Source organism: Astatotilapia calliptera, chromosome 3, assembly GCF_900246225.1.
Source record: "Astatotilapia calliptera chromosome 3, fAstCal1.2, whole genome shotgun sequence".
Lineage (NCBI taxonomy): Eukaryota > Metazoa > Chordata > Actinopteri > Cichliformes > Cichlidae > Astatotilapia > Astatotilapia calliptera.
The window spans coordinates 29,870,132-29,897,243 of record NC_039304.1 but is presented as its reverse complement, the minus strand read 5'-3'; the positions used below and the strand labels follow the sequence as shown (position 1 = coordinate 29,897,243).

The following is a 27,112-nucleotide window of genomic DNA, read 5'->3' as shown; positions in this document are numbered from 1 at the left end:
ACTGCACATATAGCAGTCTTATTGTACATGTGTGTGTTTGATCAGCTGCAAAAGTCTTTGTTGTGGAGTCTGACAGCAGTAGGAAGGAAAGACCTGCGAAATCTCTCCGTCCCACACCGTGGGTGCCGCAGCCTGCCACTGAAGGAGCTGCTCAGTGCTGTCAGAGTCTCCTGCATGGGGTGGGAGATGTTGTCCAACAGGGATGACAGCTTAGCCGCCATTCTCCTCTCACTCACCACCTCCACTGGGTCCAGAGGGCATCCTAGAACAGAGCTGGCCCTTCTGATCAATTAATGTTGTCATTCAGGCATAACAAAAAGTGTGTGGTGACACTTGTTGCTTTCAAACGGATTGGGTTTCTTTTTATCCATGTTTACATGATAATTGCTGATCCAGCAGAGGGCACTGAAGACAAGAACTACTGCATTAACAGTTCTTCTTCTTTTACTTCTTCTGCAGTTAAATCCAAGAAGTTGGTTTGTCGCTAGCTGTATCCCAATTCAGGGTCTGCAGCCTTAAAGTACGCAGTCTCAACGGTCCTCAAGGGCCGCGTACTCAAAGACCGCTAAGGCCGGAAGTGCGAGGCTTGTGAAATGGGACGGTCTAGCCTCCGTCGGGCTGCCCAGGTTGCCTAGCAACCATGATAGCTGGAAACGTGTGGTTGACAGAAATGAAGGAGAATATATTTTGTTTGTTTGTTTGTTTCTACATGAGCTTTGTGTGATTTAATAAGTATCTGAGGCTGAGACCACAGGACTGTAAAACATGATTGTTGGGCTTCATATCTGTACTGAACAGTCATATAAGATTAGCTAGTAAATAACAATTAGTTAATGTTGTTCATGAGACTAAAGTCAGTGAAAATATGATATGGCCAATATTATAGTTATTATATTAATCATTATTAGTTATTACATCAGTGAGTTTGAACTCTCAAATCAAATCACTTCTATTGTCACATCACATGTGCAGGTACACTGGTACAGCACATGTGATTGAACTCTGTGTCTAATACTGAGCTTCAGTAAAGATTGTCAAAGGAGCTTGTAAAGAAAAGTGTCTGGACTTCTTTAAGTTGCTTGAAGACATTTCACCTCTCATCCGAGAAGCTTCTTCAGTTCTAAGGTCAAATGGTGGGGAGTCCCAGATTTAAATCTAGTGGGAGTATCCCCCTACAGAGGGACAAAAGGACCCCCTGATGATCCTCTAATTGCCTGAGCCAAGCTGTGAAACTGGGTGTGGGTCCCAATCAGCCAGGGTTTTGGGTGAGCTCATTCTGAAACCTGGCCCCACCTTATCATGCGAATTCCTGAGGTCAGATGGCCCAGGATGTGAGTGGGCATTAAGGCGTCTGGGGAGGGCTCTCAAAACTGGATTATAGATGGCAGACAGTTGGTGTCCTTTATCCTTAAGATGCAGATGGACTGCTGAGTCTTGTCCTGTGGAGGTGGCTCTATTATGTTGTGCCATGCACTTGTGAAGTAGCTGTTTGGTCTCTCCAATGTAGAGGTCTGGGCATTCCTCGCTGCACTGTACAGCATACACCACATTGTTAAGTCTGTGTTTTGGAGTTTTGTCTTTCGGGTGAACCAGTTTTTGTCTGAGCGTGTTGCTGGGTCTGAAATGCACCGGGATGTCATGCTTGGAGAAAACTCTCCTGAGTTTTTCTGATACACCGGCTACATAGGAGATGACAATGTTGTTGCGTCTGTCCTTCTTATCCTCCCTCGCTCTGTGCCTCTTTGCTGACTTTAAGAACGCCCATTTAGGATAACTGCACGTTTTGAGTGCTTCCTTTACATGTGTTCCTTCAGGCTTAGAGGGAACATGTTCAGCCCGGTGGTGTAGGGTCCTAATTACTCCAAGTTTGTGTTCCAGAGGGTGATGGGAGTCAAAGAGGAGGTACTGGTCCGTGTGTGTGGGCTTCCGGTAAACTTCGATGTTGAGGTTGCCATTCTCTTCAATGTGCACAGCGCAGTCCAGGAAAGGCAAACAGTTATCCTTTGTGTCTTCCCTGGTGAACTTGATGTTTTTATCCACAGTGGTAATGTGCGCAGTGAAGGATTCCACTTCTTGTGTCTTGATTTTGACCCAGGTGTCGTCTACATATCTGGCCCTGGAGGCCGCAAACGCCGACGCAGAGGGAGAAGATCTGGCGTTCTGGTTCGACTGAGACGGCGCACTAACAGACCACCGTTACCCAGTTTATTACTGGCTAATATGCAGTCTCTGGAGAACAAGCTGTGCGAGCTTCGGGCACGGATCTCATTCCAGCGAGAGATGCGGGACTGCTGCGTGATCTGCCTCACAGAAACCTGGCTATCGGACAAAGTACCGGACACCGCAATACAACTGCCGGGGTTCTCTGTGCACCGCGGGGACAGGTCACAGGATCTTACTGGGAAAAGCAGAGGCGGTGGTGTGTGTTTCATGATCAACAGCAGCTGGTGTGATTATGCGAACGTGCACCTGGTCAAATCCTTCTGCTCACCGGACCTGGAGTACCTGATGATTAAGTGCCGGCCATTCTGGCTACCGAGGGAATTTACAGCAGTGATTATTACGGCTGTTTACATTCCCCCACAAGCCGACACTGACCGTGCACTCAGGGAACTGTACAGCGCGATCAGCAGCGAGGAAACCGCACACCCAGTGGCAGCGTTTATCACAGCCGGAGACTTTAATAAGGGAAACCTGAAGAAAGTCTCACCAAAACTCCATCAACACATCCTTTTTAACACACGTGGAAACCGGCTACTCGACCACTGTTACACCTCTTTCCGGGATGCGTACAAAGCCCTCCCCCGCGCCCCATTCGGCCAATCAGATCACTGCTCCATCCTGCTCCTGCCCGCCTACAGGCAGAAGCTGAAACAGGAAGCACCAACCCGGAGGGCGGTGCACTGTTGGACGGACCAATCGGAGTCTGCGCTGCGGTACTGTTTTGATCACGCGGACTGGGAAATGTTTCACGTGGCCGCCAGAGACATTGATGAATACACAGACTCAGTCTGTGGATTTATCAGGAAATGCGTGGAAGATGTCGTCCCATCCAGAACAGTTAAATCCTTCCCAAATCAAAAACCCTGGATTAACGGAGATGTTCGCGCGGCACGGAACACCGCCTTTGCCTCTGCGAACACATCGGACTACAAACATGCACATTACCAACTCCGGAAGACGATCAAAGCAGCCAAACGTGAGTACAGGGACAGGGTGGAGCAACAGTTTGACAACCCTCGGAGTATGTGGCAGGGACTAAACACGATCACAGACTTTAGAGGGAAAACCAGCACACCGCAGACCACGGCCTCTCTGTGTGAGGATCTAAACGTATTCTACGCTAGATTCGACACAGCGAACACCATGAGACCGGACAGTGTGCGCACCGCGGATGACGTCAGTGCGCACACTGTGTCTGAGGAGGATGTGCGGAAGTGCTTCAGGAAGGTGAACGCACGCAAAGCTACTGGTCTGGACGGGATTCCCGGCCGCGTCCTCAAGTCATGCGCGGCTCAGCTGGCTGGAGTGTTCACGCACATCTTCAACCTTTCCCTCTCTCTGTCTGTAGTCCCAGCCTGCTTCAAAATGGCCACCATCGTCCCTGTACCCAAATCCTCCACCATCTCCTCATTGAACGACTGGCGACCTGTAGCCCTGACCCCCATCGTGAGCAAATGCTTCGAGAAGCTGGTCAGGGACTTCATCTGCTCTGCATTACCGGACTCACTGGACCCTCTACAGTTTGCATACCGCCACAACAGGTCCACTGATGATGCCATAGCCCTGACACTACACACTGCCCTGTCACACCTGGAGAAGAGAGACACGTATGTGAGAATGCTGTTTGTAGATTACAACTCAGCATTCAATACCATCGTTCCCTCGAAGCTGGACAGGAAACTGCAGGATCTAGGACTGAGCAGCTCCCTCTGCAGCTGGATCCTTAGCTTCCTGTCTGACAGACGCCAGGTGGTCAGACTGGGCAGCATCACCTCATCCCCCATCACACTGAACACTGGTGCTCCACAGGGGTGTGTACTGAGCCCTCTCCTGTACTCACTCTACACCTACGACTGCACAGCCACTAACAGCTCCAACATCATTGTGAAGTTTGCGGACGACACTACAGTGGTGGGTCTTATCACCAACGGTGATGAGACGGCTTACAGGGAGGAGGTCAGCGCCCTGACCCACTGGTGTCAAGACAACCATCTCACCCTCAACGTCGCAAAGACAAAGGAGTTGATAGTGGACTTCCGGAGGTGCAGAGAAGTACACACCCCCATCACCATCAACGGCGCTGCTGTGGAGAGAGTGAGCAGCTTCCGGTTCCTTGGAGTACATCTGGCTGAAGATCTTACGTGGTCAGTACACACAAACAAAACAGTGAAGAAGGCGCAGCAGCGCCTCTTCTTTCTCAGGAGACTCAAAAGATTCGGCATGAGCCCCCGCATCCTCAGGACCTTCTATCACTGTGCCATTGAGAGCATCCTCACTGGATGCATCACCACCTGGTATGGCAACAGCACCGCCTACAACTGCAAAGCTCTCCAGCGAGTAGTGCGGTGCTCTGAACGGATAATTGGAGGTGAGCTTCCCTCCCTCCAAGACATCTACAGGAAGCGGTGCCTGAGGAAAGCGGGGAGGATCATCAAGGACTCCAGTCACCCCAGCCATAAACTGTTCAGACTGCTTCCATCAGGAAGGAGGTTCTGCAGCATCCGGTCCCGTACCAGCAGACTGAGAGACAGCTTCTTCCATCAGGCCATCAGACTGCTGAACACTTCATAGACACCTCAGCTTCACTACTGGAACTTCAACATTATGCACTCCACACTGTATATAAATGCCACTTGTTTTGCACATATTCAACTCTGTATATTTTATATATTTTATTATTACTTTTATTATTATTATTATTATTTTTTTTTTTTTTTTTACTATTTAATTTGTAAAAATGTGTATACACACACACACACACACACACACACACACGTAGAAAAATATTTAGTATACACATCCAGAAATGCATACACTATTATATATTGTACATATATTTATTAGTTTCAGGTTGGCCATTCTTGTATTTTGCTCGTTTGTGTTGTTGTGTTTGCACATCTCTGTTGCTTGTGGGGCTCGCACACAAGAATTTCACTCGCATGTGCTGTGCCAGTGTGCCTGCACATGTGATGTGACAATAAAAGTGATTTGATTTGATTTGATTTGATTTGATTTGTACCAGTGGCTGGGTACTCTTCCTTTGAAAGAGCCAAGAGCCTTCCTTTCCACTTCCTCCATGTAAAGGTTGGCTACAATAGGTGACACGGGGGAGCCCATGCCACAGCCATGTTTCTGTCTGTAAAAGCCTTCGTTGTATTTGAAATATGTAGTGGTGAGGCAGAGGTCTAACAGTGTGCAAATCTGATCGGGTGTGAAGTTGGTCCTGTCTTCCAAGGAGCTGTCTTCTTGTAGTCGTTTTCTGACAGTCTCCACGGCCTCCGTGGTGGGTATGCAAGTGAAGAGAGAGACTACATCAAAGGACACCATGGTTTCATCTGGATCCAGGGTAAGTTTCTGGACCTTGACAGTGAAGTCGGTGGAGTTCTTGATGTGGTGTGGGGTGCTCCCCACGAGAGGAGCAAGGATGGTAGCCAGGTGTTTTGCAATTTATAAGTGGCTGAGTTTATACTACTGACTATGGGTCTGAGTGGGACAGCTTCCTTGTGGATTTTAGGAAGTCCGTAAATGCAGGGTATGGCATCCCCTGGGTAAAGGCGGTGATATGTAAGGCGGTCAATGATTTTGTCCTTGGCAAAATGGCAAAATTGAGTTCTTTGGCTAATACTCTCTTTTCAGGTTCAGTGAGATTCCGGTCTGAAAAGTTCTTCACCCATTTCTCCTGATGGTCTTCAGGTGTATTTTCTTCTCTGGGTTGTGTAGGTTCAGAATGAGGAGTGTGTGTTTTTGAAAGCAAAGTGTGAAATTTCCTGCGTTGTCTTTCTTTTCCTTTAGAGTGTTGGGCATGCTGAGCCTTGTCCACAAACTTGTAAACCTCTTCTAAGATTGGAGAGGCTAGAAGGATTTCCAGTTCCTGCAGAGTCTGGCTGATCTTGATCTGGAGGGCATCTGTAGTGAAATGGACCTGTCTTATCCTTTCACTTAAAAGGTGATTTTGTGCTCTCTGTAGAATCAAGTCTGCTCTGTATCCCCTGACAGTGGATCCAAGGCGCAGGCTCTTAGGAACAACTCTGCTTTGTCTGCATCTTAGGTTGAAACAGAGATGGTTCCTATAATCCGCTAGATTCCTTGATTCGCTTTTATACTCCTGCACCAGTTGAAGGGTGTTCCTCCCAAAATGTATGGCAATATGTCTGTGAAGGTTCTCAGTCGTCCAGGTCATCATAGTCAAAGGAGCTTGCAAAGAAAAGCGTCTGACTTCTTTAAGTTGCTTGAAGACGTTTCACCTCTCATCCGAGAAGCTTCTTCAGTTCTAAGGTCAAATGGTGGAGAGTCCCAGATATAAACCTAGTGGGAGTTTCCCCCCACTAGGTTTAAATATGGCAGGATGCAAAGGAGGATTTAGTGTTTGTGTTATTGTGGGGTGGCTGTAGCTCAGGTGGCAGAGCAGGTCAGCCACTAATCAGAAGGTCGGTGGTTCGATCCCAGGCTGCCTCCTGGCTGCATGCCAAATATCCTTGGGCAAGATACTAACCCCATGTTTGGTGGTGGTCAGAGGGCCCGGTGGCGCCAGTGTCTGGCAGCCTCGCCTCTGTCAGTGCGCCCCAGGGCAGCTGTGGCTACAATGTAGCTTGCCATCGCCAGTGTGTGAATGGTTGAATGACTGAATGTTGTACATCAGTGCGCTTTGGGGTCCTTAGGGACTAGACTAGAAAAGACTGGCCATTTACCATATTACCATGTTAGACCTCTCTCTTCACTTGCATATTCCACTGTACCCAGATGGTACAGTGGACACATGTGTGACTCCTGTGATTAAAGCATCTGTCTTTCAGCTTAACAAGTGAACCGTCAGCTCGTTCAAACACACATTAAAGCTCATTTGGCTCGACACCACCGAACAGAGGCAGCAATATAACAGAGTCACATTAACAGTGCAGTGAATCCTGCTTGTGCCGTGATATTCAGGAATGCAAACCGCGCAGCATCACTGACTTTCAGCTTGTTGTGATTGTGGATATATGACTGACTTTACATCACATTCCCTGTGAGATTAAGGTCAGCTATTGTATTTTAAAGGCTTTAAAACCGAGTAAAAGCTGAACTTACAAACATCGCTAATGGCAAATAACTCTGCCGACATGTGGCCAACAGTAATGTTTTAATGTTCCCCATTATTAAACATTTGCACATAAATAAGTGGCATAATATTCAGTACTTACTTTACTCTTCGGCCGCTACGCTTCTGCCGTCTGCGGCAAAATTATCCACACCGACTGCCGCGCTATGAATTGTGGGATATGTTGGGGCCACAAAGTCTACACCGCCACAGCCTTAAAATTCAGGGAAATGAAGGACTCATTTAAGAGCTGCATTTCAAGCAGCCTTTAAATTGGGACAGCCTTTGGCGCGCCACTGTGACGTAATTGGCCTTAAAATGCAGCCTTTAAGGCTGCAGACCCTGAATTGGGATACAGCTACTGTCACTTATTGGGCTGAGTTGATCGTACGAGACTCCAGAATGCAGTCTGCACGGTGAAAAAAATGGGATCATGATTGATTCCTATTGTTGCTTCCAGTGTTGGGAAGTAACACAATACATGTCCCGGCATTACGTATTTAAAATACAAAATATGAGTATCTCTATTCTGTTACAGTTACTGTTTAAAAAGGTGGTATTCATAATAGAGATCAACAGACCACGTGACTTGCGCGCGCTGCATTGTAGGTACGAGTGGCAGCAAAATCAAAACACTGCATCAAGCGCTAGCATTTCCAGCACCGGTAGTCATTAATTCTGCGGTTTTAATCCCTACTTGCATTTTATTTGCCCCCAAAACAGTTATGTACAAAAAAACCGAGAACACGGCAGGTCCGTACAAAGACAGACTTGACGAAAAGGAAAAAAAAGATACGAGGAAAAAAAAATCAAAGGAGTGAAAGGGGTGCTGCCCGATTTTCATCACGCTCGTATTTATAATTATATGGTCCTAAGTGTGAGTGTTTAGTAACTTCAGATCCCTGCAACAAGCCCAGGACCAGTTTACTTTGCTGTATCTATTTTCTAATTTGGACTATTTCATTTTACAGCTGTCGTTAAAATGTTTTCTCCTGTACAGGCCAACGCAATCTATTCGTCTTTTCAGGTTGTAGTGTTACACAACATTTTCAGATTCAATAGAAATGAAATAAGTGTTTCATAATTCATTCCATTTATTGTCTTTATTTATAACTGGCATTATTGTTTCATTTTATTATAGAATCTTACAACAAAGAGGCTAAATTGTATTCCATCATGCTTTATTAGCTGCTTCGGTGAAAAACAAATCAACAATGCAAAAAAATTAAATAAAAACATTTCAAAACAACATATTGGAAAACAGTTATTCATCACTTGATTTCTTCAATACAACCCTTGGGCACATATTTGTGAGCGCACATGAAACAGCGACTATCTTATCCAGCAAAGTCATTTTTTCACCTTCACACGGCACCACTAAACCTAGACTTATGGTGTCATTCAGTATGGAATACTTTGAACGTAGACAACCTATAACTCGTTCAACATGGATCCTGACATGTGCAAGTTTTCGTGTCTCTTCCACATCTTTTGCTTGTAGCTGACTACGACCCTGGGTAAACGCTGGGATTTTTTAAATGGAACCCATTAAGGCAACACTTTCCTTAATATCAAAACCCCAGTCTGCAAGCACTATGTCCCCAGGTGAAAGCTTCTGTAGAAAGCCAGATGTTTTAGCTATACGTTTATTACTGGTACACCCTCCCCATCCTTTAGAAATGAAAGAGATGGTCCCTTGTGGTGTGATGCCTGTGAGATATGTCATTGTGTGCCTACTTTTGTATGTGGAGTATGTCTCTGTCTTAGCGCGTACATTTTGTGCTCTCTCTATGAAAAGTTCAAAACAGTCAATAATAACTGTCACATGGTCACCAAACATCTCAACAAACTGGTGTGGCGTACTGGCCTGTATGCAATGTCTTCCAGGCCAGTGCACCAATGGGCTGAGGTGGGCGTACAGTACATTCACAGTAATGTTAAACACAGTGGATGTGGTTGTCCAGCTAATATCAAAGAGGTTTGCAACATGTTCAAGTGGTAGGTTTAGTCTTTTTTTTTTTTTTTTCCTTAGGTAGGTTTAGTCTTAAACGTATGAGAGTCAACAAGAGCATCTAAACATGAGAAATTCTTCTGTCAGTATCTGGTAAACTGGGGCTAATTTGTTGTAGCACCCCCATTAGTTAAGCAAAATATGGCAGCCCTGTGTAGAACTTCACTTTAGAGTTGTTGTCTTTCAGGAAGTCCTTGTCTAATTTCTTTTTGGGCAGTTCTTGTTTCAGTTTTTGGTTTTCTTCCTGCAGGTGCGCTGTTTCTTTTACCCTTGGAGAACACATTTTACACTACAGCTGATCTTCATCCTCGTGCTGTAGACTTATCTGCTGTGGTTGGATCTCTGCTGCTGTTTCAGTAGTGACTGATGCTGAAAAACACACATACATACACAAAAAGACAAGTTCATTTTATGTGCAGAAACAAGACAAAGTACTAAAACACCACCAAACTTGGCACAATACACTAGTTAAATAACATTTAATTTACATAATTTGACTTTTAAACAAAGTCATCAAACAGGCACATTTATATTTTCGCTTTGTTACTCAGTTGAAATAAATAGATTACATGGCAGTCTTTTCCTGTTTCATATGTTAGGCTATGCCCTCTTTATTTTTGGTAATTCGCATTAAGAGGCTCTAGTGCCTGTGTCTCAATCTCGCGGACCAGATCACCTCTACTGTGCAGAAATATTTTTAAAAAATATTATTCAAAATATGATTTAATATGAAGGCAATAGGCAGAGTGTTACAGGCACAGCCCTAAAGAATGTAGCCTCATGGGCAGTGTAGTCCGTGCTGCAGGGAGCATAAACTGCCACACCCGATGTCTGCGTGCGAGGGAGGGAGAAAAAGGTCGGAACGTTTTCGGAAAGTACAAGTTGTCACTGACAAGAAACAGATGGGACCATGTAAATATAATAATAACCACTGCAGCCAAAAAGAGTGCCTGACGAGTGTAAGTAAGCTGTTAAGACTCGACTGTACACTGTGTTTGTGTTTTCCTCCGAAACAATAAGTCCCGTTGGAGCAGCCTTTCAACGCCTCTCTCTGTCTCTCGCTAGCAAAGTTGACACAGACAACAACTTTGTTTCTAAAGCACTTTAAAACAAACTAACAGCTGACCAAAGTGTTGTACAAAAAGAAAAAAATAAGAGAACAAGAATACAAGGGTCACACAAAGGATAAGAAGTTTAACACAGATGACAACTCACACTGGGTTAAACGCCAAAGAGAAAAGGTGTGTTTTGAGTTTTACGCAGTTTCATGCACTTATATATGATTGTCCTGACAGATCATGTCAATGATCCAGCAGAGCACACTGCTACTAAGATAACAACCACAGTATTTCTTCTCTTTCTTCTTCTGATGCTGCTGCTTCTTCTACTACTTCTTCCCAACTGCAGATGATGTTGGAGTCACCACCACCTATTAGGCTGGAGGTGATCAGCATGAGGACTTCCCATTGCACAAGAAATCTGCCCCAATTACAATCACCAGCCTAGTGTAAATGGACTGATTCTTATATAGTGCCTTTCTACTCTCCCAGAGTATTCAAAGCGCTGTATACAACATGCCTCATTCACCCATTCACACCCACTCAGACAAGCACTTCTAAACACAAGTGCAAATTAATCTACATTCACACACATTCACACCCACGATGAACGCATCGGAGGGCAACTTGGGGTTACCGTGGTATCTTGCCCAAGGATATTTGACATGCAGACCTTATAATCAGCTGATCTGCTCTACCACCTGAGCCACAGCCACCCCAAATGTATAATGTCTCTTCATTAGATAATTAAACTTAAAAGCTTTTCCACACACATCACATTTTAAAGACTTACTACTTTTATCAAAGTTACACACGCTCTCTGACATAGTGGGATTTTCTGTGTCTTTTTCTACTTGATCTTGAATCTGCGTTCTTGACTGTCAGCTACAGCAGAGCTGTGAGCGAGGAGTTGCTCCCTGCCTGCTTCTGGTTCACTGTGGTCTCCTTCCTCAGCAGCAGTCACCATAAAGGTATCAGTTTCCTCCTTCAGTCCCAGCTGCTCCACCTCCTGACTGCACAGTTCCTCCTGTTCCTCTTTAATCTGTGGAGGTTCTGGTTCCTCCTGGTCAAGACTGGAGCTCCTCTCCTGGTTCCAGAGCTGCTGCTCGGGGAGAACCTCCTTCTCCTTACAGACAGGCTGCTGTGGGATGTCTGTCCTGTGCAGCTTTATTTCGGGTTTCCAGGTGATATCCAGCAGTCTGCGCCAACGGTTGATCTCTTCCTCGTACTGGACGATCATTTTTTTCAAACTCCAAGAAAATGTTCAGCAGCAGCAGTTAGTCGCTTGTCGATAAACTCTCTCAGATACTGAACTGGAGGCCTTGTTACTGCGACAGCTCACACACAACAACACACGTGGGGCAGTAACAGTAATGGGGCCTTTCCTTTCTTTACTTCCGCCTGTGTCGCATGGTGAGGTTCCGGCAATGTGTATTACATTTTATCCATAGACTCAATTTAGATGTTTTCTTTAGCTTAAAACTAAAGAGAGGATTACAGTACTTTCAGAAGTACTGTAATCCCATCATGCATACCCTCTACAATAAAATACCTAAACTTAGCTCCTGTTGACCCTTGTTTCTGTATTTTATCTTGGAAATCTCTCTGGTTCTCCTATGTTCATTACATTCAGACATCACATGCTGCACAGTTTCATTTTCTTGTCATTTCTCTTTTAAGTTTCTCAATAGTTTAATTTAATGGTTAATGGTTGAATTTAAATCATGAGCTATTCTTAGTCTAGAGAGTATGACTACTTTTCTGTTTTTACCAGCTGCCCTGCTCTGCTCCAAAACTCAAATTTTACTAAGTGCCACCCTCACTTCCATCTTGTCCCATTTAACTTTCTCAGCATCACCGTCTTCCATTTCATTTTCTTTAATGCCAACATGTGCATGTACCCAAATAAACTTTTTTTTATGATGATAGACTCCAAAAGCTTTTATTGTATTTTCTTATTTTGCATCATATCAGCACAACCATACCAGCAGGGGGCAGTGTGACACTGAACTGTGATCTGAAGGGCATTACTAACTTTAAAAGTAACCTCAACTGAGAAGAAATCCATAATTAATGGTGAATAAGAGGGATGTGCATCTCTAAGTAATGCACCTAGAGCAGCAGACGATCACTTCCTGTCCTCTGGAGTTTACTTAAACCAGGATTTCATGACCTCTTTTGAAATGTTAGCAAAGATGGTGCGACGTCTCAGGGTTTCAACAAGTGTTTTCCTGAAAGGCCTGAAATAAGCCTCCGAGCAGCTCAGATGATTCTGCTGAATGATCAAGGACTATTTTTAAATTACTGTAGAGCAGTTTGAAATTGATGTCGGAAATTGTGTGAAGAAAGAAGAGAAAGGGAGTGTTTGTGGTATGAGCAGAAAGAAACAGTGTCATTCTCTCCACTTCTTCATATTTCAAAGTAATTAGTCAGTTTGTCCTGTGAGACAAATGGATTTCTGTACAATGTTTCAGAGCAATATAACCATCAGCTTTTTTTTGGCATAGAAATAAAAAGCCAATATCTTAAACCTAAGGGTCATGTGGATGAACATTGTTATGCAGTCAGTACAAAGTTAGAATTGGTGAGATATGTGTGCGTTGATCTGTTAACCAAACATTTCCAACCATAAAACCACTGCTAGCATCACTAACCCAAAATACTGTTACATTTTTCACATCGATCACTAGTCACAATGATGTTAATCTGCTGTGTGAGCATCACAGAGCGATCTGATTGATACATTATGACTTATGTTTAATGCTTGTGTGTTTACAGATAAGCACTTTGCTCTGACTTCCATGAGAAATAAAGTTGTAGCTAACCACAGATGACTTTGACAGAAGCACCACACTAAGAGCTATTTATATAGTATGCAGAGCTATGAAGAAGCAGCACTTAAAAACTGTTAACACATTTGCCAATGCACTGGACAAAGTTTCACCAGTATCTCTCTAGACCAAAACCATTTCCTTTAAAAACAGGATTGATCATGGGCTGCTCTCTTCAGGGGAAGAAACGTTTCCCCTGAAGAGAGCAGCCTCCTGTCTGTGCACCTCACTGTTCTTTAATATTTATCTGTCGTTTCTTCATGCATATCAGTATTTACGTGCAGTACACACAGACAGAGTGGTGACTGTGGTGGAAGCAACTTTATTCACCACAAACATGTCAGCTGTAGCCAGTGCTTGATGATCTCTCTTGTATGACAGAGCAAAGCTGCTGCTTCTTTAAATGTTTAAGTCAAATTCAAACCAATAAACACCCTCACTCTCCGATTCATTATCTCAGTACATGCTGTACTCTATTGTGGACATGCAGGAGTGAATAAAGTTTAGGACAGCAGTTTAAAATATCTGATGACAGGATGTGGTTATGTTCTTGAAGGAAATTGCCTTCCCGGGTTTCCTCCGTGGCGTGAGCGATAAGCAGAGTTCTGTCCTTTCCTTCTAAGATTCCTAATTATTTAAAGTAACACTCAGGTATGCCGTTCAGCTGGGTTAGTTACGACGTCGGGAGCAGCTTGGGAGAACAAGGAAACACAGACTGCTTCAGGTTGTCTTCCCAAATCGACTCAAAGGTTTATTTGATACACAGCAGTTTATATAGATGAAAAAAAAAGGTTCGTGTGTCAGCTTTCCCAGTTCAAACCGGTACAGACCAAATAAGGAAACGTCTTCCTGCCTTCTGAGCAAAGAAGTATCCTGTGTGTAGTTTATCAGTTCAGCTACAATTTATGATCATCCCAGCAAAATACACTCCTAGACATAGAATACAGAGTTCTTTCATCAGTGAATTCTGAAACAAACCACCTAGCCTTTAACGAGCCTTTTCCAGGAGATAAAGAAAAAGGGAGGATGGGAGTAAGGAAGTGGTCTCATCTCTGTGGTGTTTTCGACCTTGGGGTACCAGCTTGTGAGTCTTACACATTAATTCTTGGGTCACAGAGAAAGAGAAAAACAACTAGTAGTTGGGCCTTATTGAGCAACTCTTTTCTGTATAAAACAATATCCTGTAAATGCTTACCGTGGTATCAAAATACCTAACAGTTCTTTCTGCTGAAATGTTATTATTAAACTCTAATCTCTGACCTCTACATCTAGCTCAGATACACTTGTTTGTAGCATTAAATGCAGAGTTTGTAATGTTAATGCAGAGTAAAACTGGCTATTGTTTGATGTAAATATGATTTTATAGTGATTCTCTTGAACATTTAGGCTACTTTCTGTAACTGTACCTAACAGTGTTTTTAAAAAATCCTCTTAAATATATTTTATTTAACTGTAACTTTAATGTCTAATAGTTGAATTATTAAGTGTGTGATTGCTTTGATCTGTGTACATCAGGCTAGGTTATAACCACTTCTTCTGCTTCTATTTTGATGGTAACCTCACCCACTCTCAGTAATTTTTTTCTGTGCTTACTTGTAAAGAAACAGCTTGACAGATGAGAAGAGGAAACAGAGGCTGTGTATCAGTGATGGCTGGTGGACGACGTTATCGTAGCTTCGTGCACAGCATTGTGCTGCTGCTCTGGGTCTGTCTCCACTGTAAGTAAACCTTTTGCTTCCAGATGTTAGTGACGTGTTGTATTTGTTGCCTCATGAACTGTGGTACATGAGTGAGTTCAGAACACAGCTGATAGCTGCAGCTTTGCCATTTCAGAGTATTGTTGTGCTAAAGTATTTATTATTGTTCTAACTGCTGCTAATCAACAATTACCTTTAACAGACATTTTTTGAATTCCTGGGAAACAGCTTCTGACACTTTATTTCATTTTTTAAATTCATTTGCTGTCACATTTATATGAAAATGACAACATTATGAATTCATGCTTGTCCACAGAGAAACACCTAAAAACATTTCATGGAGCCGTAGTGTGTAAACATTTTTGCTATGTTTACATTTTTGTTAGCTGACAAACAGGAACTTACACTGTCTGACTCTAAAATAAAACCAGAAGAAAAAGAAAGACCAACTTGACACAAAGACAGAAAGGCAAACAAACTTGGAAAGAGGACACAGAGATATCAGACAGGCATTATAAATATAACAAAACCAAGATACCTGGACTTACCTAGAATTTAACCAGAGAAGGAAAACTGCTGTTATTTTTATTTTAGGGTCTTTACGCTACAATTTTAAGCACATTGGGGTACTGTTGTTGTGATTTGGCGCTTTATAAACAAAATTGAATTTAATATGCAGACTGCTGGAGGATATAACATGACACAGGAAAAATAGGAACCACACAAGTAGACTCTAACCCTGGGTCCAACCCAGCGAGCATGACAACATGACACAGTGGTAAACAGTATTTGTATGTATCGTAGTTACTTCATTCACATCATTGTGCTGCTGCTCTGGGTCTGCCTCCGTTGTAAGTCCACGTTTGCGACGTGTTGCATTTGTTTGCCTCACTGACTCTGAGGTCAGGAGTGCTTCTCATATTAAGAAAGGGACATGTCAAGAGGCTTGCAGTGTATTTTTCTTGTGGGTTCTCAAATGTGGTATTACTAAAGGTAGTGGTGGCTTTAAAGTCATAAAAATATGTAAATTCTAAAACTGGAACATCTACTGTACATTAAAGAAAAAAATAAACATTTTAAAGATTATATATTGTAAGAGCATTAGTTTTTCTGATTAAAACAAGTCTCATGTTCACTGTCCTAACTGTTCGTTGCAAATGTGTCCTCCCTAGTATTTATAACTACATGAACAGTGGGCCTGTTATATCTTGTGGCTCCAAAATTGCAGTGTTGTTTGCATCATTGCTGCCCTGCGTGAGCAGATTTTTGATTTTATGCTTTTTTTTTTTTATTTATTTATCACATTTTAGGCTAAATGTGACCAACAGACACAGCAATAAACAGTACTTGTCTGGAAGTTTGTTCTTGCTGATTGAACTATCCATCAATCCATCTTCTTCCAATTATCTGGGGCCAGGCCGCAAGGGCAGCAGCCTAAGCAGAGAAACCCAGACCTCCCTCTACCCAGCCACCTCCTCCAGCTTGTCCAGGGGAACACCAACACGTTCCCAGGCCAGCTCTGCCTGGGTCTGTCCCACCAGGGCCTTCTCCTGGTGGGACATGCCCAGAACACCTCACCCAGGAGGCATTCTTGTCAGATAACCATAACCAACCTCAACTGGCTCCTTTCGCTGTGGAGGAGCAGCAACTCTACTCTGAGTCCCTTCTGGTTGGCCAAGCGTCTCACCCTATCTCTAAGGGAGAGGCCAGCCACCCTTCGAAGGAAGCTCATTTCTGCTGCTTGCATCCGTGATGTCATCCTTTAGGACACTACCCACAGCTCGTGACCATAGGTGAGGGTAGGGGCGTAGATCGACCAGTAAACTGAGCGCTTTTACACTCAGCAGACTCTGCTTCCTCTAGGGAAGACTTGCCAGATGGATTAAGGAGGTCCTTAAGTATTCCTTCCACCACCAGAAAATGTTCTCAGTTGAAGTCAGCAGTGCTGATCGACAGGCCAAGTGGAACACTATACACAGTGCAGGTAGAGCACTGCTTCAGCCACTGCTAAACCGCGTTCCACTTGGCCCGTCAGTACCTATAAGCTGCCCCACAGGCTAATCAAGCCAAGGACTCCTTCAGCTTGGTGGCTCCCTTCACCTCTGGTGTCACCTCTGGTTGGTTACCACCAGGACAGGCACATATTATTCAGTTTCCATATTTAAATGTTAGTCACCAAACACATTTTTTAAAATTGTTCAATCCTGATATTTTTGCATTTTTAGAGGAGAGAATAAGGTTGGAGGCTATTTGGTCTTGTTTTTCCTCACTGACGTTTCATAAATATGACACTTGGTATTTGTATTTTTTTCAGATGTGGAGACTTCCAGTGGAAAACATGTTATTCATAAAAAAGTTGGAGATACTGTGGAGCTTTCATCAGGCTTACCAACTGAAGGGGTGACTGCGGCAACATGGAAATATGGAGAAATAATAATTGCAGACAAAGTCATTGAAAACAATATGGGTGTTTCTAAAAGATCTCCATTTAAGGACAGATCAGAGCTAAACCAGAAAAACTTTACCTTAACAGTGAAAAAATTGACTCTTCAAGACTCAGGTGATTTCATTTTTGTGTCAGCAACAAAAGAGAAACAAAGGGATTCAGTCATCATCACTCTGAAAGTTCATGGTAAGATACTTTATTGAGTAAACAAGCATCTTGATACAATACAATGTGATATTTTGAAATAGTTTATCAACCTCCCTTTTATACTCCACATCTTTTTTGTCTGGTTTTGTTTCCTGATTTCCTGAGAGACATAGCTTAATTTATATATTTTCCTCAAGTAGCAAATCCTTTAGCTTACAGATAAAATGTGTATTTTATCATAATTTATATAGTGGTCATTATTTGACTGAGTTTTAATCTCTTGTCTTCATTTTTTATGTGTTTTGTTTTTGAGGTGGTTTTTAATTTTTAGGTTTAGATACTATGAGACCATCTGATACAGGAGTTAACAGTAGTTGCCCCAATTTAATAAACTTTGGGACTGATAATGTTGTTGTTTGAAGTTGTTGATGTTTGGCCTAATTTTATAAAATAGATTTGCAGGACTCTGCACAAACATATACTTTAAACTGTGATGTAAAATGTGACCTGACACAGACTCTCTTTGTCCTTCTGTTTTCTCATTAGAGCCCATAAGTGACATGAAATATATGAAGCAATATATATGGAATTGTCTAGACTATTGTCCTGCTAAACTACTTATCACTGTCTCCTTCTGTCCTCTTTTTTCCTCATTAGAGCCCATAACTAAACAGCCTGTCATAAAAATCAATTCTACCTGGATTTCCTCAAATGAATCATGTAAAGTTCTGCTGGAGTGCAACACAACTGGTGAAGTCAGCTACAAGTGGACTGTAGGAAAACAAACACTACCTGGTCCCAGGCAACAATACATCATCAGGCAGGATGGAGAGACCAATGTCACCTGCACAGTTTCCAATCATGTCAGTGAGAAGTCTGCATTTGAAACTGTGAAGTGCAGCAAAGATCATTCACTCAGAAAAGAAACAGGTATGTGGAGAGTGAGGTTGTGAATACAATATAACTGTTTTGTTTTAATAATTTATTAAAATCATTAAATATTTTTTTTAATTTTTGTTTGTGATTTCAGAGTGCAGCTCTTCTTCTCTTGTGATGTTCATTGCTGGGCTGTTTACTGGAATATTGATCACTCTACTGTTGCTCTTTCTGCTTTACTGCATAAAGCGTAAGATTTTTTGTTGCTACTATTAAAAATGGTCTCTTAATCTCCTAATCCCATAATACTTTTTTCTTACTTTTTTTTTCAGGTCTATGTCACAAAAGGTCAGTGTCATGGTCCTCGGTGTGGGGACGAAATTTTTTCTGTTTTTTTCATACTCTTTGATTTGTGTTTTTTCATGTTTTCGTTTTCTGTATTTCTACCTCCCTTAGTTATTTTTAGTATTTTGTGATTTCTAGTCTTTAGATTTTGTTACTGTGCCTCTCTTGTTTTCTATGTGTCACATCGACCCAGTTATGTTCTTATGTCTGTTCACGTCTCAGGCTTTGTCTCATGTTTCCTGTTTTATTTTGATTGTTCCTCAGTAGGAACAGAAAAAGTGTAAACTTCATCCTACTCCTTTTCGAGCACACACATCGTGTAGACATAGAGATATTGATTAAACCTGTTGGTTTTAAAGTTTTTTTCTTCTTTTCTCTTGTTGTTTCAGTTATATTTGCATGCTCGAAATAAAAAATTCTGTTGTTTTTCCCGTAGTTTATTCAGTTTTGCTTCCTACCCATTTCTTTGTTTCTGATTAGTATGAGCTCTGTTCCCTCCTGTTTCCAAGCCCCCCATTATTCTTGTGTATTTAGTCCCTTTTTTTTTCTTTCTGCTTACCTCTCTCATGTTTCCCAAGTCCCAGGTTTTACCAGGTCTCAAGTTCCTCATTCTCAGTTCCAGGTTTCGTGTTTCAGGTTTCTGTGTAGTTTTTCTATGCCTCTTGTGTTTTTATGTTTAACCTTCCACAGTAAGAATGTAACAGAATTCAACTTTATTGTCATTGCACATCACAAGTACAAGCCAACGAAATGCAGTTTGCATCCATCCAGAAAGTGCTTTAGCAATAATATAGATATATAGATATATCTACATATCTATACGGTATATTATATAGATATATATTATTATAAGTATGAGTGTACAAAATATGGGTCTATTATGGGTATGTTGCAATGTACACAGTATGAGGGTATGTTATGAATATGCTATAACTATAAGTGTGTACAGGCTGTGAACAGGATATAAATATGAAAACTACACTGAAATATGAAATATAAAGCTATACAGAAATATGAGCTATGCAAGTTATAAACGGTTGTAAACAGTTGTAGAATTATAATTATTTTATTGTACAGAATGATTGTCTATACAGCATTTACAGTAGTGGTGGTTCAGTCCATGTTATTTTTGTGTGTATTAGGGTATAGTCAAAGGAGCTTGCAAAGAAAAGCGTCTGGACTTCTTTAAGTTGCTTGAAGACGTTTCACCTCTCATCCGAGAAGCTTCTTCAGTTCTAAGGTCAAATGGTGGAGAGTCCCACATATAAACCTAGTGGGAGTAACAGAGGGACAAAAGGACCCCCTGATGAGCCTCTAATCGCCTGAGCCAAGGTGTGAAACTGGGTGTGGGTCCCAATCAGCCAGAGTTTCGGGTGTGTTCATTCTGAAACCTGGCCCCACCTTATCATGCGAATTCCTGAGGTCAGATGGCCCAGGATGTGAGTGGGCGTTAAGGCGTCTGGGAAGGGATCTCAAAACTGGATTATAGATGGCAGAGAGTTGGTGTCGTAAACCCCCGCCTCTGTTCAAAGATGGTCACTCACAGTGGACATAGATGGCTTCTTTCACTCCTCTTTCAAACCATCTGTCCTCTCTGTCCAAAATGTGAACATTGGCATCCTCGAAAGAGTGTCCTTTATCCTTAAGATGCAGATGGACTGCTGAGTCTTGTCCTGTGGAGGTGGCTCTTCTGTGCTGTGCCATGCGCTTGTGAAGTGGCTGTTTGGTCTCTCCAATGTAGAGGTCTGGGCATTCCTCGCTGCACTGTACAGCATACACCACATTGTTAAGTCTGTGTTTTGGCGTTTTGTCTTTCGGGTGAACCAGTTTCTGTCTGAGCGTGTTGCTGGGTCTGAAATGCACCGGGATGTCATGCTTGGAGAAAACCCTCCTGAGTTTTTCTGATACACCGGCAACATAGGGGATGACAATGTTGTTGCGTCTGTCTTTCTTATCCTCCCTCGCTGGTGTCTGGTCTTCTTTTCTGTGCCTCTTTGCTGACTTTAAAAACGCCCATTTAGGATAGCCGCACGTTTTGAGTGCTTCCTTTACATGTGTGTGTGTTCCTTCTTTTTTTCCTTCAGGCTTAGAGGGAACATGTTCTGCCCGGTGGTGTAGGGTCCTGATTACTCCAAGTTTGTGTTCCAGAGGGTGATGGGAGTCAAAGAGGAGGTACTGGTCCGTGTGTGTGGGCTTCCGGTAAACTTCGATGTTGAGGTTGCCGTTCTCTTCAATGTGCACAGCGCAGTCCAGGAAAGGCAAACAGTTGTCCTTTGTGTCTTCCCTGGTGAACTTGATGTTTTTATCCACAGCGTTAATGTGCGCAGTGAAGGATTCCACTTCTTGTGTCTTGATTTTGACCCAGGTGTCGTCCACATATCTGTACCAGTGGCTGGGTACTCTTCCTTTGAAAGAGCCAAGAGCCTTCCTTTCCACTTCCTCCATGTAAAGGTTGGCTACAATAGGTGACACGGGGGAGCCCATGGCACAGCCATGTTTTTGTCTGTAAAAGCCTTCATTGTATTTGAAATATGTAGTGGTGAGGCAGAGGTCTAACAGTGTGCAGATCTGATCGGGTGTGAAGTTGGTCCTGTCTTTCAAGGAGCTGTCTTCTTGTAGTCATTTTCTGACAGTCTCCACGGCCTCCGTGGTGGGTATGCAAGTGAAGAGAGAGACTACATCAAAGGACACCATGGTTTCATCTGGATCCAGGGTAAGTTTCTGGACCTTGTCGGTGAAGTCGGTGGAGTTCTTGATGTGGTGTGGGGTGTTCCCCATGAGAGGAGCAAGGATGGTAGCCAGGTGTTTAGCAATGTTGTAAGTGGCTGAGTTTATGCTACTGACTATGGGTCTGAGTGGGACAGCTTCCTTGTGGATTTTAGGAAGTCCGTAAATGCAGGGTATGGCATCCCCTGGGTAAAGGCGGTGATATGTAAGGCGGTCAATAATTTTGTCCTTTTCAAAGTCTTGAAGGCAAGCTATAACTTTCTTTTTGTAGCTGCTTGTGGGGTCTCGCTTTAAGGCTTCGTAGGTATTGTTGTCACTGAGGAGAGTAGTGATCTTTGTGTGGTAATCTGTAGTGTTTAGGACCACGGTGCATCTTCCCTTATCAGCTGGTAAAACAGTGATGTTGTGGTCTTTGCTCAGGGAAGCGACGGCCTTCTTTTCCTGTATTGTGAGGTTGGATGGAGGGACTTTGGCACTGGAGAGCGTGGCTGAGACTTTCATCCTGATTTGCTCTGCTTCTGTCTGTGATCATTTATTAATTTTATTTATTTTATCCACCATTTGACCTTAGAACTGAAGAAGCTTCTCGGATGAGAGGTGAAACGTCTTCAAGTAACTTAAAGAAGTCCAGACGCTTTTCTTTGCAAGCTCCTTTGACTACGATGACCTGGATGAGTGAGAACCTTCACAGACGTATTAGGGTGTAGTTTTCCATTTGTTTGTTTTTGTCCATTGTGTGTGTGTGTGTAGGTGGTTGTGGGTGTGTGTATGTTCAGTCCATGAGTTTAATGTGGGTCAGATGTCAGAAGGCAGAGTTCAGGAGTCTGACAGCTGTGGGGAAGAAGCTGTTCCGGTACCTGGTGGTCTTAGTCCGGAGGCTCCTGTAGTGCCTCCCAGAGGGCAGGAGGGTGAAGAGTCCATGTGCTGGGTGACTGGGGTCTTTGATGATTTTCCCAGCCCTTTTCAGACACCGCTTCCTATAGTTGTCATTTATGGCAGGAAGTGGTGCTCCGGCGATGCGCTGGGCAGTTTTCACGACCCTCTGCAACGCCTTCCGGTCCGAGGCAGAGCAGTTCCCGTACCAGACTGTTATACAGTTGGTCAGGATGCTCTCGATGGTGCAGCGATAGAAGTTCACCAGGATGTCTGAGGACAGGTGGTTCTTCCTCAGAGTCCTCAAGAAGAAGAGGCGCTGGTGAGCCTTCTTGACCAGCTTGGAGCAGTTGGTCGTCCAGGTGAGATCCTCGGAGATGTGGACTCCCAGGAACTTGAAGCTGCTCACACGCTCCACAGCCGTCCCTTTAATGTGGATGGGTGGATGTGGGTCAGCATTCCTCCTGTAGTCCACTATAAGCTCCTTGGTCTTCTCAGTGTTGAGCAGCAGGTTGTTTGTTTCACACCACTCAGCCAGACGATCCACCTCCTCCCTTTAGGCGGCCTCATCGTTGTCATTGATGAGGCCAATCACCGTGGTGTCATTTGCAAACTTAATGATGGTGTTGGAACCATCGGCAGGTCTGCAGTCATGGGTGGAGAGGGAGTAGAGGGAAGGGCTCATCACACAGCCTTGTGGTACACCGGTGTTCATTGTGATTGTAGATGAGCAGTGGTTATCCACCTGGACATGTTGGGGGCGGTTGGTCAGGAAGTCCAGTAACCATTTGCAGATGAGGGAACTGATGCCCAGGTCTGTCAGTGTCCTGATGAGTTGTGAGGCGAGGATTGTATTGAACGCTGAACTGAAACAGTTTAGGTTTCCATTAGTTTATCACAGTCTCCAGTCAGTGTCTCTTTGCTTTCTCTTAACATTCCTCTCAATCTACATTGTTTGCATTTGGGTCCACGCTCTCTCCACTCCATGCCATCTGCCACAGCAGATGCGACAGTTGCTGACATTCATCAACAGCTGTATTATATAATAAATACTTTTATTCTACTAATAATAAAATATTTTACTTATTTCAGGCTCACACTCTCTGAAACAATCAACCAGGAAGAAAATCAACAACATGTGTACTCGGCTCTTTCCCACGGTCAGGTCTAACACTGTTTACGTGCTCTGATTGGTCACATTAAACTCTTAAAGAATGATTAAACGTTAGATCATTTAATGTTGTTAACTGTTATTAACTTGCAGGTGATCGTTGTATTTATGAGACAGTTAGAGGATCTGAAGACGCTGGACCAGGTAAAGTATGACAATGATGAGTCATGAAAGTAATAAATGAAAACTCTGAGATTTCATGCAATTCAGTAGTGACATTCTTAAACTATTCTCACTGTATTTCAGCTGGATCACAAATACAGTGCATCAAATCAGACTAGACGAGCTGCAACATTTAAGATGTCCAAGAACATGTTCTGAAATTTATTTTTTCAGGATTGTAAATGCCTATATTATGTTTGGCAAGTCATTTATGAATAAGAAATGTATTATCTGATCTCTGCTTTTGTCTAAGTTGGAAATGTTTAATAAACCTGTCTGATGAGATTCCAGTCTTTGTTTTAGTTCTCAGTGCACGCTTCTACACAAATGCTGATGGTGAGAAACTGATTTGGGTTTTTTTTCTACTGTGGTGTGCATTATTTCCACCACCCCCTCTCTACCCGGATTGAAGATTAACTGTGCTGTTAATATTTATGTACATTTACATAATTTCATAATTTTTTTTTGCAAACAACATTCCTTCCTCTAGTCCTACCGATTAGGACTAGACTAGTAAGACTAGAGGAAGGAATGTTGTTTGCAAAAAGTTTTGTGTGAAGAACTCAAAGTGCACTACCACTGATCACATTGCACCTTATATTGCATGTGCTCCTTTATTACATATATAACTTGTACATATCTGTGTAGATACTTACGTTATTATATATATTCCCTGTGTAGATACCTCTCAAACTTTAAGTCTTTTTTTTCTCTTATTCTAAAGGAATTTTAATGTAAAAATCTACATGCTGCTAACAGAGAAATGCCAAACTGTGTTTCATTATTCTTGTAACATTGACAATAAAGATCTATTCTATTCGAATATATTATTTACCCTTGATAAAATACTATATAGATATTAATAGGTAATAGTTAATACATATTTCCTATATTTATTTTTATATAATACAGTACAGTGCAGAGGTCTTCAGTAACACTTCATATATTTATATTTTGGTTCAGAGGAGCCAGACTTCAAGGGAGCCAGGGTCAAACAGACTGAAATTTAAGAAGACAAATAGAAAAATAAAAAAAACAGAAAAGTGCAACAGAAGCATATGAAACACAATGGAAATTCAATAAAACACAGAAGTTGAATAAAACATAATAGACATTAAAAAAAATGGAATTGTTTCTGAGGACACAATAATGTGTCGGATCAGCTGCGGAAGTGTGATGTTTTAATCAGATGATTCATATAATATTGTAGATACATTTTTGCTATTAGTCATGTACTGTTAGTTTGTCACTTCTGCAGCTAGTTTACTGAGCTATGAGGAAGCAGCAGTTAGACAATGTTAAGGCATCAGTTTAAACAGACAAAGTGCAGTGGTAGAACTGAGTTCATTCACAACAAACATGTCAGCAGCATCCAGTGTCTGATTATTCCTCTTGCATGACGGTGCAAAGTTGTAACAATATGTAATGTTGGCAGACAAATAAGAATACATTTTTTGTTTTGTTTTTTTACAAACAGGAGTTCCTACATACACTCAACAAAAATACTGCTCCCATTCCCCATGGGATGGACGTAGAGACCTAAAATTCATTCCAGATACACAATATAACCATCCCTCCCAAACAGTGGTCACAAATCAGTCCAAATGTGTGGTAGTGGGCACATCTGCTATATTGAGATAATCCATCCCACCTCACAGGTGTGCCACATCAGGATGCTGATCTGACATCATGAGTAGTGCACAGGTGTACCTCAGACTGCCCACAACAAAAGGCCACCCTGGAATGTGCAGTTTTTTTGCGCTATTGGGGATCTGGGGACCCAGAACCGGTCAGTATCTGGTGTGACCACCATTTGCCTCATGCAGTGCAACACATCGTCGCATGGAGTCTATCAGATTGTCAATTGTGGCCTGTGGAATGTTGGTCCACTCCACTTCAATGGCTGTGCGAGGTTGTTGGATATTCGTGGGAACTGGTACACGCTGTCGTATACGCCGGTCAAGCACATCCCGAACTTGCTCAATGGGTGACATGTCCGGTGAGTATGCTGGCCATGCAAGAACTGGGACATTCTCAGCTGCCATCTGCCCTGAACAATGTGAACCATGATTCATCCGTGAAGCGCACACCTCTCCAACGTGCCAGACGCCATCGAATGTGAGCATTTGCCCACACAAGTCTGTTACGGCGACGAGCTGGAGTCAGGTCAAGACCCCGATGAGGACGACGGGCATGCAGTTGAGCGTCCCTGAGACGGTTTCTGACAGTTTGTGCAGAAATTGTTTGGTTGTGCAAACCAATTGTTCCAGCAGCTGTCTGGGTGGCTGGTCTCAGACGATCTTGGAGGTGAACCTGCTGGATGTGGAGGTCCTGGGCTGGTGTGGTTACACGAGGTCTGCGGTTGTGAGGCCGGTTGGATGTGCTGCCATATTCTCTGAAACGCCTGTGGAGACGGCTTATGGTTGAGAAATGAACATTCAATGCACGGGCGACAGATCTGGTTGACATTCCTGCTGTCAGCATGCCAATTGCACGCTCCCTCATTGCTTGTGGCATCTGTGGCATTTTGCTGTGAGACAAAACTGCACATTCCAGGGTGGCCTTTTGTTGTGGGCAGTCTGAGGTACACCTGTGCACTACTCATGATGTCAGATCAGCATCCTGATGTGGCACACCTGTGAGGTGGGATGGATTATCTCAATATGGCAGATGTGCCCACTACCACACATTTGGACTGATTTGTGACCACTGTTTGGGAGGGATGGTTATATTGTGTATCTGGAATGAATTTTAGGTCTCTACGTCCATCCCATGGGGAATGGGAGCAGTAACAAAGGTGTTGCGTTTATATTTTTGTTGAGTGTATTATATACAAATAGTCCTAATCTTATTTTTAAAACAATAACTTCAGCAATATCATGTCACGCTGCATAGAAATAATGTTGTTTGTTTGTCGTTTACTTCCTTGTATTCCAAGTCCCCACCCAAGCCACAAAGTCTGGTTAAGCTTTGTGCTATTAAAAGCCTTATCATGCAAGCAAGATCAGAAACACTGCAGACATAACAAGAAAATATGCATTGCTTTCCTTTACATATTGAGAATGAGAAAGCAATGCTTAGCAGGGCTTTTTAAATGTTTACTGATATACTGGACAAAGTTTCACTAGTATCACTTTAGACCAAAATCACTTCCTGTAAAAAAAATAAAAAATAGGAATGATATGAAACATGTCAGCTGTAGCCAGTGCTTGATGATTCCTCTTGCATTACAGAGCAAAGTTGGTGTTTTTTAAAATGTTTAAGTCCAATTCAAACTAATAAACACACTCACTTGGCAAACTTGATGGGTTAATCTACTGGATCCATACTGCCCTCTATGTCGGACATGCAGGAGTGAATAGTGAATGAAGCTTGGCCCAGCACTCACATAAATGTCCTTCCTGCTGAAATACAATTAGATAGAAACTCTGACCTCCGACACAGCTGCTTGTACCAGTAAACACAGGA

General features: G+C 42.9%; 1 long non-coding RNA gene across 1 annotated transcript; it reads left to right on the top strand.

The window, feature by feature from the left end:
• The first annotated feature begins 23,391 nt into the window (after positions 1–23,391).
• LOC113019207 (uncharacterized) lies at positions 23,392–23,929 on the top strand. The gene is made up of 3 exons (XR_003271978.1): positions 23,392–23,471; positions 23,576–23,626; positions 23,729–23,929. It is a non-coding gene; the product is annotated as an uncharacterized LOC113019207 (long non-coding RNA).
• The last annotated feature ends 3,183 nt before the right edge of the window (positions 23,930–27,112 follow it).